At 43.5% G+C, this 12,618-nt stretch overlaps 1 protein-coding gene across 1 annotated transcript in view; it reads left to right on the forward strand.

The window, feature by feature from the left end:
* The window catches only part of ELAPOR2 (endosome-lysosome associated apoptosis and autophagy regulator family member 2), a 96,479-nt gene that overhangs the window by 629 nt on the left and 83,232 nt on the right, over nucleotides 1–12,618 (forward strand). The gene's annotated exons all lie outside the window — the stretch shown is intronic.

The raw sequence follows: 12,618 nt of genomic DNA on the forward strand, positions 1-12,618 counted from the left end.
TACTGCTGTAGGAACCCGAACCTGGAGGGAGTCGGTGTGTTCGGAGCGGGGACGCTCGGCACGGCTGTGCGCGATGCGGGGCTGAGGCAGTCGGACAGGGATGCGCAGCCCCGGGTGGCCACTGAGGTTTTCTGCGGAAGGGACCTGGGCTTCATGAAACAATTTTCCAGGGTTTCCAGCCTTACTCCTACATACAGGGAAATCCTCTCTGTGCTGTTAAAGAGCAAGTGGGTCTTTCCTGTGTTTTAAACCAGCAGTAGATGTGAGAGGCTGGGTATCACCATCCCAAACAGGTCTAGGTGGCCAGAGCTCTGCTCAGGCAAACAGAAACCTGTAAGTGCATTAACAACGGTCAGTCCCCTTCCTTCTGAATCCCTCCTATCCGAGGATGCTCTGGGACCACAGCTTCCCCAGTCTTGCAGTTGCACCACTTAGCAAGAGTGAATTTGTACATTCTCAGAGTGGACTGGGGGTGGGTGACTGCAGCCAGATGGGAGCACTTGGCTGGTGAAGGGTCCTTGGAGGCTATTGCAGCATGGGACCTCCGTGGCTGGGGGTGCAGAAGTCCATGTCTCCTTCCTGTGATGAAAGAGAGCATTTCTGACCTGGGGAATGTTCTCTCTTTGCCTATGAAATTTCCTTGTTTTCTTCCAAGTAGCAGAGCTCAGTGCTAGCCTAGCGTGGGAAATCTTGCAGTAGGGAGAGGTGATGTCTGGCAAATCAGTGGCTGTTTTGGGCATGTTTCTCCTCAATGTTGATCATTCTCAGGGCATGTTTTTCCTAAATGTTAGTCATTCTCAGAGAGAGGAATTTATGCAGCCACCTGCTTTAAATTATCTATCTCCCTTTCCAGCTAGTGAAGGGAAACAGGTACTTTTAGAGCTGTTTTCATCCTGAAGTCTTTACATCAAAAAAAATGAACCTCTGCAGATGGTTAAAGGTGAGAGGTGAACCTGTGCAGTGGTATCAAAAGTGTAGAACTGGTATTTTGAGCATCTTGCATTGGGCTTTAGGTGTGCAAATTCTCTCTGGAGCCCTACTCCTGTACACCTGTGGATCTGGACCTATGTGTTTTTGCTTTCTTTTCAGAGAGGCTGACAATGTTGTTTTACTTTACTTGAGTGCTCTTTGAAACAGAGACAGCCCTTGCTCACAGGGTTAAAAAGTGTGCTGTGTGTTGCTTGTGCTGGGATGTGTGCAGCCATGAAAGTGTGCATCCCAGGAAATTTAATTACAGACATGTCTGGATGGAGACAGAGGGGAGAAAAAAAAGGGAGCTTATGAAGAACCAGGATAGCAGATGAACTGCTTTGCAAAAGGGAAGAACAGAAGTTAATATTTTTTGTCTCAGAACGTTGCCATTTGCCCTAATTCAGTCTGATTTGAGTGACCTGGGTGTATTGCCATTAACAACCTGATGAGATTGACTCTGATTTTGGCAGACTCAGACAGGGATGAAGTTGTGCCATAAGAAAGCACAGCCTGTCAGAGGGTATTACTGTCCTTTATACCCAAAAGTTCTGAGAAGCACAAGGCTTATTGTACTGACAGGTAGTTCATTTTCAATCTATAGGGGATCCTTCTTTAGCAGCATTTTCCACACTCTTTCCTTGACAACTTGTTTTTGCTTCCCTCACTTATCACAAATACAGATATCTGTTGGTTTGTGAGATTTCTGTGCTGGCACAACATTTGGAGCAGTGGGATCTCTGGCTGTGCCTGAGGCTCTGTGGTGCTCTGATTGCATAGACAGTAAAATAATAATGTCTAGCAATGTCACTTTCCAGAAACCTTTTTGTCATTGACTTCACTGGTCAGGGACTGTAGTAGTTGAGCACACTGGATTTAGGAGAGGTGTGTTTGTGCTGCCAGCCAAAGGTACAAGCAGTTTCAATGAATGCTCTTGAGAGTTTTTGGAGTAAATTGGCACAGCCATAAGCTTTTGGCACAGCAGGTCAGTCCAGGCTTGTGATGGTCATTCACACTGTGAGCCCTCCCTGAGCTCTCCAGTGCCAGCAGCAAATTTAAAGGTGGTTTGTGCATCTCCAAGAGATGGAGGCAGGCTCAGCTTGGATGGCTGGGGTACCTCTGGGGTACAGAGCCTGGGGAGACCCATTACTGTGCCCTGTGCCTCTGGTGACTTGGCAGCTCGAATTAGGACAGTGGTGGAAGAACAAGTGCTTGGAGAATTTTTGCTGTGCCAATGATGATCAGGGTACTCGTACAAATATCTCATGTGTTGCATAAATTATGACTTTGAGTGGACTTGATGACACCCATGCTTTTCACTGCCATTAAATACACATTAAGCTGTTATGTTGGAAATAATGAGGTATCCATGCCAGTCCCCATGCTGCTGCAGGGACAATGGTTGTTACATCTTATATTCCAGTGTTTTGTACTTTTTCTTTTCTGAACTTTTCAACTGAATGGGTCTTCTTCAGCTTCCCCTTAGAGATTCACTCAAATATGAGAAGATTTTGCTCTTAGGACATTTGATACTCAGCCTAAATTGGTCTTTTCTTCATTTCATCTTTCTCTGTGTTGTTTTTTGAAATACTAATAAAAAAGTTGAACTCCCTGAGTGACTCTTCTCTTGATTCCCATTCAGCCAAATTGCTTTCAAAGAGAGATACAGAATATCCTGCTGGCAAAGATATTTTCTTTCCTACTCCTGTTCAACTCTCAGTTATTTTGCAGATTGAGAAGTGCCTTTGATAATAAATGTGATTCTGATACATTGCATGGTTTACCTGCTGTTTTAGTAGACAGGTAAATTAAAGGGTAATGCAAAATGCTCTCTTTAAGGGAATGCATTTTTGCACTAGTCTGCTAGAATCCTTATGGAAAAGACAGAAACAATATAAGAAATGTTCCTGGAAAATGAGAGTCTTATAAAATCACTTGAAGGCAAAGGCATCTTAAGAATAAAGGGAAATTGAACTTAGGTCAAGTAAGGGGGATTTGGTGCGTTGAAATAGAGTCAATGAGGAGAAAAGGTTAAAAAATTGAGTATGTCTAAGCTAAGTGTGAAGTATTTTAAGTATATTAGTATGTTAAATCAGGATACTAGTACTGAGCTAGCAGTGTGGGAAGCAAGGTGAAATTCTGTCTTTCATGTAAAGGATGGAGAGGAGATGTGTCAGTCCTGGAGAGGTGCCACGTAAGCCAGCACACCTGTCACACACGGCAGGAGTGACAGGGATGTGTGCTGGCAGGAACCTGAATATCTGAAACACTCCTGTGTTGGGAGAGAGCTGGACCTGCTTGGGAGGAGGTTTGGAGTCATTGCTGCAGGCTCTGTGGAGGCAGCACATGTGCTGATGGTGGAGCAGTTCGGGTGGGTGATTAAAGGGAAAAGAAAAGAATAAAAGCTGTCAGAGGGGTTGTGTGCCCTGCCATTAGTACTCAGGAACCGTGAACTGTGTTTGTTCTACAGCTGGTTAATGAGCACACAGTGATCACAGCAAAGGGTGGGGCTCTCTTGGTGAGGAGGGAGGAACTTAACAGAGCAAGAAAAAGAAGAGAAAATTAATGAGATGCAAATGTATGGGATAAGGTAGAAATAAAAGTGATTTTTGTGCACTTGAAAGGCTAAATGTTTTTATTATTAAAAGGTAATGATTTTTTATTTTTATGTAATCATAAACAACCTGTGTGTTCATCAAATACAACTTTGATTTCTGAGATTCATTTAGTCTCTGTTGGCTTTAAAATCTTTGAAGGGATTAGCTCATTTAGGAAGGAATTCTCCTTCTAAGTTGGTTTCCTTGCTGCCCCTTATTGGTACCCTTGTCCCTTTCTCTGAAGCATCTGCATTTGCTATTTTGGCAACAGAGCAGGTGCTACCTGTACCAGCAGCTGGGATGATCCAGTGTTGTATTCCCTAATTTCTGACCACCTTGAGAGATATTAGACACTTAATCTATGATTGATTCATAGTCAGCAGAAGAGGCTGGGCAAAGATTCCCACACAGACCATTTTGTTTCTTTCACGTCTTGCTACATGGATTTTGTCTTTGTGGGGGAAAGAGAAATGTACAGCTTCCATTTTCCACGGTGATGAAGGGTCATAAAGATGAGGAAAGAGGAGCCAAAAACAGGCTACAAAACTGCTGCCAGTGAAGTTGATGGAGTGGAAAAACGTGCACAAAAGGTGAGGAGACAGATGCTAAGACACAGGTACCACAGCAGAAAGCACAGGGGCAGACCAAGGTGGGGGAAGCACAGGGAGATTGGTGAGGTGTCAGACATGGAAACCTGGGAAGGAAGACAGATGCTGGCATAAAAACTGGATAGTGAGCCATGGCTGTAATGATTCAAGGATAAGGGAATTAGTCATAGTGGAAACTGCTGTAACAGACCATAAACTCAAAAGAGTAGTAGCCATTAAACCAACACAAGATTGCATTTCTTCCACCATCAAATATCACTGGATCTTTCAGGGTGAGATTTATCATTTATATAGAAGGGCATGATTTTATTTTCTCTTTTTCCTCATAGGTTGGGGCTGAGTGAGAATGGGAGCTGTGCTGGGATTCCTGACACATCCATGCATCAGGACCACCAGCCAGCCAGGAGCCAGGATGGGTTTTTGCAGGATTTGGGCTCTCAGCTGCCTTGTCCAGGCCATGTTTCCCTCCAGGTGTTGGTTGGGAAGGCTTTGGCAGTTCTGTGTGGTGCTTTATGCCAGGTGATGACCTGAGTCAGAAATGCTGGAATCACTTGAAGGGAGCCTTTTCCATGAGCCTGACCATGAGTCAGTGAAGGTGTTGGCAGGGCTCCCACTGACTGCAGTGACCCTGGGGCAGAGCCAGGGCCTCTCAGACCTGCAGGGCTCAGGCTGGGGGCAGCAGGGAGATGCCATCACTGCAGGCTTCCCTGTGTCATATGGTGGGTTGCTGTCAACACCTGCTGAAGGAAGTAGTAAGCATCAACTAAGTAGAAAGAAAAAGATTAGAGAAGAACAGATAATGATTGGTAAAAAGAAAAGCAGCCTTGAATGCCTCATGCTTGAGATAGCAAAGAAACAGTTTTTGGGAACAGGTCCCACATGTCTCCCAGATGGTGCTAAGGTTTTTCTGGGGGCTGCTGCTGTGAAGGTCCAATGTTATTATCCAGCTTGGCCATATCTTCCCTAACTCTTACATCTACTTGGAAAAGAGTGTCCTGCTCACTAGCCCTTGGTAATACCTTAGGTCTTACCCTGGACCTGAAAATGTTTAGATTTTGATTGCTGGTACTGGGAACATTTTGGTTTTCAGTCTTTTGAAAACAAAACCCTCTGGTTTTGAAGGAGAGAAATGGATAACCCCCCCCCCCCTTTTTGTTTTTTATTTAACAACCATCTTTTAAAGCAAACAAACAAACAAACAAAACCCTTTCAAGTACAGAACATTGTCTAAATCTCATAGTGACCTTGTTTCACCAGCACTGTGATGCTCTCTTTGATAAATAGTGCCAGACAGTAATCGCTGTGCACTTGGGACATGGGCTCAGAGCTGATTTGAGATGATCTAGGACGACATGTGCAGCTGAGCTGCTGCCTCTGCTGTGTTGGTGCTGATGATCCTGTCACTGTGCTGAGTCAGAGCTGTTGCTGATTTGGCTGCAAACTCACCTGCTATAAGGAAAAAAAAAAACCCTATAAGAAGCAAAAAAAAAAAGAAAAAAAGGTGAGGGTTTAGCTGGGAGAGTGTGTCAGAGATGACTCAGTCAGGGTTTAGGTTCTGGAGTGATAGAAGGGATACAGGTGGCTTTGGGACCTTCTCAAGGGCACAAGTCTGGTCTTCTTGTATTTCTAGAACATGAAGTTTTGGTGGGATAGAGCTAGCCTGCATTTACACTGAGGTAATGGGAATGGGATTGTATTTTGTGATGTAGGAAGAAGAAAATGAGAGCTGTGTGTTAAAGGTGTGAAAGAATTGGATTGTTGCTCTCTGTTGTGCTTTGAGTAAGAGACACAAGTGCTGTCCCTGCAAAGAAGGTTATTTGCTGGCTGCAAGACATGTTTTCAATGAAAAAAATAATAATTCCAAATGATGGTGTATTCCCAATTGGAAAATTTCTTTGGCATTTGGTTTTTACTGCTACAAAGAGAAAATAATCACACATCCCATTGATGGGGAATGAACCTCTCTTACCTGTTAATGTTTTGTGGTCAAGAAATGCAGCACACAACGGAGGTGATTTATGGTGACACTTGAAGACTATTGGAAAGTACCTACAAAAAGTGATAGGAACTGTTATCTGGTGGTGAAAATGCTGGGTAGCTCAAGTTTCATTTGGTTAGATTTTGTTCCACCTTAGAGGTACAAATATTTTCCAGGGATAATCCACAGGAAAGTGGCTCAGGGTGTTTGGGGTTGGTTAAAAGGCTGTGCCCACCCTGCCAAGAACAGAAGATATTCGTGTAAACAAGATGAGCAAGTCCATGAGTGTGGGCAGATCCTGGCCCTCTTCTAGTTAGCAGGGCTGACCCAGTCCAAAGAGCTATTTTCTATATGATATTACCAATGTGGGTTACTAGTGCTAATCTTATAATCCAATTTGTTGAAAAACCTCTGCTTTAGGGAGAGGGTGAACTTTCCCTCTGAGGGTGGAACTGACCTGAACATGCTTAGAGGTGTTTTTGATGTAATGAATATGGTCAGAAAATTGAAATGCATTAGATAACCAAGCCAGAGGGAGGAGAGATGGGGAGGGCAAAACCTGGAGATGCCAGTAACATAATTGCTGCTGGCTTGATGAAACACAGGACACATTTAATGGTAGAGAAATCAGTGTCTAAATTGATTGTACTGTCACAGAAAACTGAGGTGTACCAGGTGGTGACTGCTAGCAGCAAACTGAAGGGTAAAGGTGATTTAGACCTGAGCTGGTGACTCTTACAGTGTTAATTTCCCACGGTGTTTCCTGCGGAGTATGAAATGCTCCTGGTTTTGTACTTGCTCTCTGAAGTTTCTTAAAGGAAAGCCTTCACACAGGCTGGTGGTGTTTTATACACACAAGGGGTGCTGCTGTGTCTTTGGAGAGATGTACAGCAGAAATGGATGATGGCTGATTTTTCCCAGGCTTTTATATCCATGGCTCCCTCCTGCTGGCAGGTCAACAGTGCTGATCAAATGCTGCTTGTTTCTGGTTAAGCTGCTTTTTATCTCCAGCTCTGTGGTTCCCTGAAGCAAATGAAGAAAAGAAAGATTTCCCAAGACAGTTCTTTTCTTCTCTATTCTGTTTGTTCTGATTTAATCCAATTTTAAAAAAATTCAGACTTCTCTTGAAAGGAAAGCATGAGGGGCTGTAACCAGACTTTCTTTATGGCAGGATTCATGCTTGCATGGAGGGACTATGAGCTGATGTTCATCTCAGGGATGCTGGGGCAAGGCTGCATGATGGAATTGGAGTGGGAAATGAGTCAGCTTATGATGCTGCACCTTCCTCACAAGCACCTGCCCTGCAGACCTGCTGATGAGCAGCTTGTCTTGCCTTGTGATGAATGTCAAGTGTCCTGATTAGCAGGAGAGTGGCTCTCCCCTAGAGCTGCTCAAGTAATAGCTGAACCCAGGCCAACTCTCTCCTCTTCCAGAAGATCTGACAGGATGACTGTCAATTAGTGCCTGATTTTGTTGCTGATTATAGGATACACATGTGTTCTGAATTCCCCTTTTTTTAGCTAGAAGCCCACTGTTCTCTGTGCTAGCCTCTGCACAGTGAGGCAGTACACCCAGAGGCTTTGCTCTATCCTGCACCATAGGAACACATCCTGTCAGAGTGAAGCCATCCTTTCAGGGATACACTGACCAGCTATCCCAAATAGTTCAGCACTGAGCCCTGGACTGCTGCTGAAGTGGCTGTGATCAATGATCACACTCCCACTCACCCCAGCTAAGAGGAGGCAAAATGCCAAAACCAATCAATTCCTGTATCTTTTTGTTTTGCAGTATTTTTAATGGCACTTAAAGCCAACTCTTCTTAAGTGTTTGCTGGCTCTGAAAAGTCATTGCTTTGCAGTTCCAGTTTTTAAATTAAAGAAAATCCCAAACAAACCAGCTGTTTTGCTGCATTGCCTGTTGTGATTCTGACCTGCAAATCTCTTGAACTGCTTTGCTAAACAAGGGAAAAAGATTTCCTTAAAGCCTTGTCATGTGCTCATGCAGGAATCACAGCTTTCACTGAAAAAGGTGGGAGAAAAGAAAAGTTAAGTTGGCTCCTCAGTATTGAAGAGTTGAAAATGTGAACTTTGAAAATCTGTAAAGTTAAATGAGGTGGAGCTAAGTTGCATAGTGTTTTAAGGTCCTGTGGCACTTAAATAGGTTATATGAATTTGATGGGGTGGAAGCAATGATGCTTGACTCAAGGTTTTGGGAGGCTTTATGTGACTGTTACTGAAAGTACAATTTGATTAACAAACTTTGACATGATTTAAATTTAGCATTTACACTGTAGATAGTCTGATGGGAAGAGCCAGTAGTGCCCCATTGGGCACCACACATGCTAGAAACAGGAATAAATTACTGGGGAATGACCTGGTCTCATAGGCAATCTCCAGCCTGCTGAACAGGACAGACCTGTGAAAAATGCATATTTTATGATTGGCTTTCCACAAATATGAAAATGAATATTATATGTGTTGTGTTAGAAAGTTATGCTGTATTAATTTTTTAAAGTAGTGTGTTAAATGTAGTTTTAGAGTATAACATAATGTTAAAATACAAACTATGCTATGTAAGATACTTTTTTTAAAGAAAGGACCTGCAGTGAGATAGCAGCCACAGGACACCCAAATCTTTCAGAGAAAGAGAATTTATTGCTCCATTATCAGAAGAAATGAACTTCTTTCTGCCTTGCTCAGGCTTGAAGCCGCTCTTAGGATTCAGAGGAAGAAGCTGACCCTGCCCAGACAGAATCCTGTGTTTGAATGGCATTTATGCATCATGTATGAGGTGTATGAATATGCTATAGGCTATTGCTTTTAAGGGTTAATCCTCTGTTAATGGGTGTCCTTTTTCGGGCTGATTTTGCCCAAAAAGAGGTACCCGGACCATCCGTAACTCTTTGTTTTTATTGTCTCATATTGTCCTAATCCTAATTGTCCAAATTATTCTTACTTTAATTATACTACTATTTTTATAACCATTTTATTACTATTAAACTTTTAAAATTTTAAAAACAAATGGTTGCTGTTTTTCACAGACCCAAAGAGCTCTGGTCCCTGGGCTGTCAGTGGGCCCCTCCTGGCATGGATTTGCCCATGGCAGCTGGCACAGCTTGGGACACTGCAGCAGAAGCTCTGGATCCACAGGAACCCTGCAGTTGGGCAGTAAAGATGAGTCGAGGCAGTTTTGTCATGGGATGATGATAACTGGGCACTTGTTAGAAGTTAGGAAAGCATGTAGCATGTCCTCATTGTTTTCAGGACAGCAGAAAATCAGTGGGAACAGAGCTTGCTCCAGTGATCCATGCACAGTCCAAGCATGATATGCTGAGGGTGTGGAAGTAACACAGAGCAGAACCAGCATTTCTACCATAAAAAGAACTTGCCTTGCTTTTAATTTTACAGGCTTGGCACCTAGCTTGACCTAAGTATCTGGCAGAAGCAATCACCACTCAAGATTAATATTTATCATCCTGGAAGTGATTTTTCTGCTGAATGTGCCCATTTTCTTCCACTGGCTACAGAGGGATGCTGGCTTTTGACAGGTAGATGCTCAGCTTTTAGTTACCTGAAGTAAAGAAAGGACCCATCAGTGGAATCAGTCCCCAGTGTGAGTTGCATTAGCTGTTACACAAGCTCCAAGGTCACTTTGCAGCACTCTGTAAGCTGCAGGGGTGAGGGTGTTTTGATAAGCTGGGACATCACAGCAGTGCAGCTAGGTCTCTGCAGTGACCTAATTATACTGGAGAAGGGATCTCAATCTTTGCCTCTGAACTGCTGAATTAGAAGGGAAACACAGCAGGAGCACAGTCCTGGTCCTTAGTTCTGGAGAGCTGTTTGTGAGCCAGGAGGTTTTATTGCTTTGCCTTGTAGCAGCTTCCTACCAAAGGTGCATTATCACACAGCAGAGTCCCTTCCTCTCCAGGAAATAATTAACATCAGGCTAATGCCAGGGTAAATTTCTGTATTATACATGCAGGATATAGCTATGTCTGTCTGTCTGTCTATCTCTAGACACAGACATTAAAGCTTGCCTGTAACAATCAGCTTGTAAATTGTCAAATGGGCTAGACCTGGTATCTGTGTTTAATTTCCCACTGCAGAAAGGCAGCTGCAGGATGGTTCAAGGCTTCCCACGTGCATAGTTACAGGCTGGCTGCATTGCCCAGGCAGGTAAACTAGCTATGAATGCATTTCTCTCTTTGTGTCCCAGACTTCTTCATCTCTCATGGGCACAATCAGCAGCAGCTGAAGAACTGTGCCTGAGCAAACCCCTGATCTCTCCTTCCTGCCTTTCCCCAGTCCATGGGCTGATGAGTCCCTGCTGATTGGTTTGACTGATGAAGCCCTTCTGCTAACACATCACACTGCCCTGGAACAGGGTGTAATGGGGTTTGGGACAGGGCTCTGCCTACTGCTGTCACACCAAGCTCATCCCTCACCAAGCCTTGGCTGGATGCAAGAGGGAATCCTGCAGCTCTGGGCATTCTCTAGCTGCTAGAAATGCTAACAAGCTTGGATTTGTAGCTGCCTAAGCTTTCTTAGCCCTATGGGTAAATCTGGACTTGAGAAAAACAGTGCACTGAGCAAGGCTAGACCCTGCTGCTGGAGGTGATTGTAACTGCAGTCAGCAGCACAGACACAGAGTCCAGAAGCTGAATGTAGCTGATGGCCAAGTTAAATCTAAAATGTATTTTCTCCACTGTTTACTTAGCTCAGGCTGCCTTGGGCTGCTAGTTTCTCCTTGGTTTTATTTATTTATTAGTTATCCTTGCAGTGGAAATGGACTCTGTGGGCTTGGAGACAGCCCAGGAGGGCAATACTGGATGAGGCTTGCTCATAAGTGAACAATGTTACATATTTTTCTTTGTCAGGCTGTGATTTTAGATATTGCTTTGTTCAATGAACAGGGTTGATTCACATAAGGCAGTTAAGTGCTCACAAGGGCTGCTCCTGTCCTGGGATGAGTGGTTGCAAGTCAGGCAGAAGTTCCCAAGCCAAACCTCCCAAGCATGCTGTCCCTCTAGTGTTACAGGTGTCATCAGTCTCTATTTTGTCTTTTTTTCCCCCTCTCAAAATGGAATATTCATAAAAACATATGGCATTTCCAAACATGAACACTGATAACAATTCAGCTAAACTTTGTAAAGAAAAAATGTTGGGATTTTTTTTTCCCTGTTTGAAAATACTCAACCATCTGGTCAGCAAACAAATAAAATGCTGAATGATACTGGCAGCAAAACATCCACTGAAAAACAGTGAATGGGAGAAGGAAACAGTTCACAGTCTTTCTGTAGCCTGGTGGGTTTTGGTTTTGCAGTGGTTTTTTTCCTCAGAGAAGACTCCTGGATAAAATTTGTATTTGTAAAATGCAGAACCTGGTAATAATCTTCATATAAGTAAATCTAGCTTTGGCAAAGCCTAAAGTCAATGAAGTTATTTTTATTTTTACTTCCCCACAAGGATTAAGTAGGTTTGGCAAAAGAAGCCTGCCTTTCCTTAAATTTCAAAATGTTTACTTTGTAGCATTACATGTAAATGTGATATTATAAATTAATGTAATATAATAAGTAATATTGTATAGGAGTGTAACAAAGTCCTGTCTATAAACATGTTTGCTGTCAATGTGACCACTTTGCTTAAAACTGTGTGAATTTGAGTGCAAATCACTTGTTTTGACACAAAACTGACCAATTCTTGTGGCTCTTCCTTTGGGGACTGTATGTATGGGTAGAGGAGACTTTGGACTGGGCTAACATTCCCTTCCACACTGAAAGTTTATTTCACTGATTCTCTCCCTGGGTGTTCCTAAAATTCAGCCCCTGAGGAGGTCAAAGTCTGAAGGGGACAAGCTGAGCCCAGGAGTGAGCCAGACTCATCCATCCCCGTGGAGAGAGGGAGGAGCACACCAGGAGCTCACAGATGGGTCCCCAGTGATGAGGGGATGAGGGATGGGTTTGTCACACCCTGCCCTGGGCAGGCCAAGTGCCTCATGGGCATTTTTTCATGTAGCAACATCTCTCAGGAGAAAGGGAAACGTGGAGCAAATGCATTTGGTAGGAAATTGTGGAGGAGGTGACAGGGCAGAAAAATGATACAGGATCAGACAAGTGAGGATCACCCAGGCTTCCCTCTAATAACTTGGTTGTTCCTTTCCTAATAATTTTCTGGTGCCTGCTGTGAGAAATTCTTACACCTAATGGAAAGTGATAACCAACAGCAGAGGGACAGCAGTGGAAGCTTTGCAAAATGCTCGTGCATGTGCCTGCTTTTAAGCACATGAATAATTCCTCTGAAGTTTGAAAATGACTGCCTTATTTAAGATTAAGTTGAAGTTAAATACCATCCTGGATTAAAGTCAGGGACTTCTGTGTATCACAGAGTCAATGCTCTGACACAACTGAGATATATTATTACATTTAAATCTTCTGCCTCCAGTAAGTTGAGGATTTTCCTTTAGGTTC

Source organism: Serinus canaria, chromosome 1A (assembly GCF_022539315.1).
Source record: "Serinus canaria isolate serCan28SL12 chromosome 1A, serCan2020, whole genome shotgun sequence".
Lineage (NCBI taxonomy): Eukaryota > Metazoa > Chordata > Aves > Passeriformes > Fringillidae > Serinus > Serinus canaria.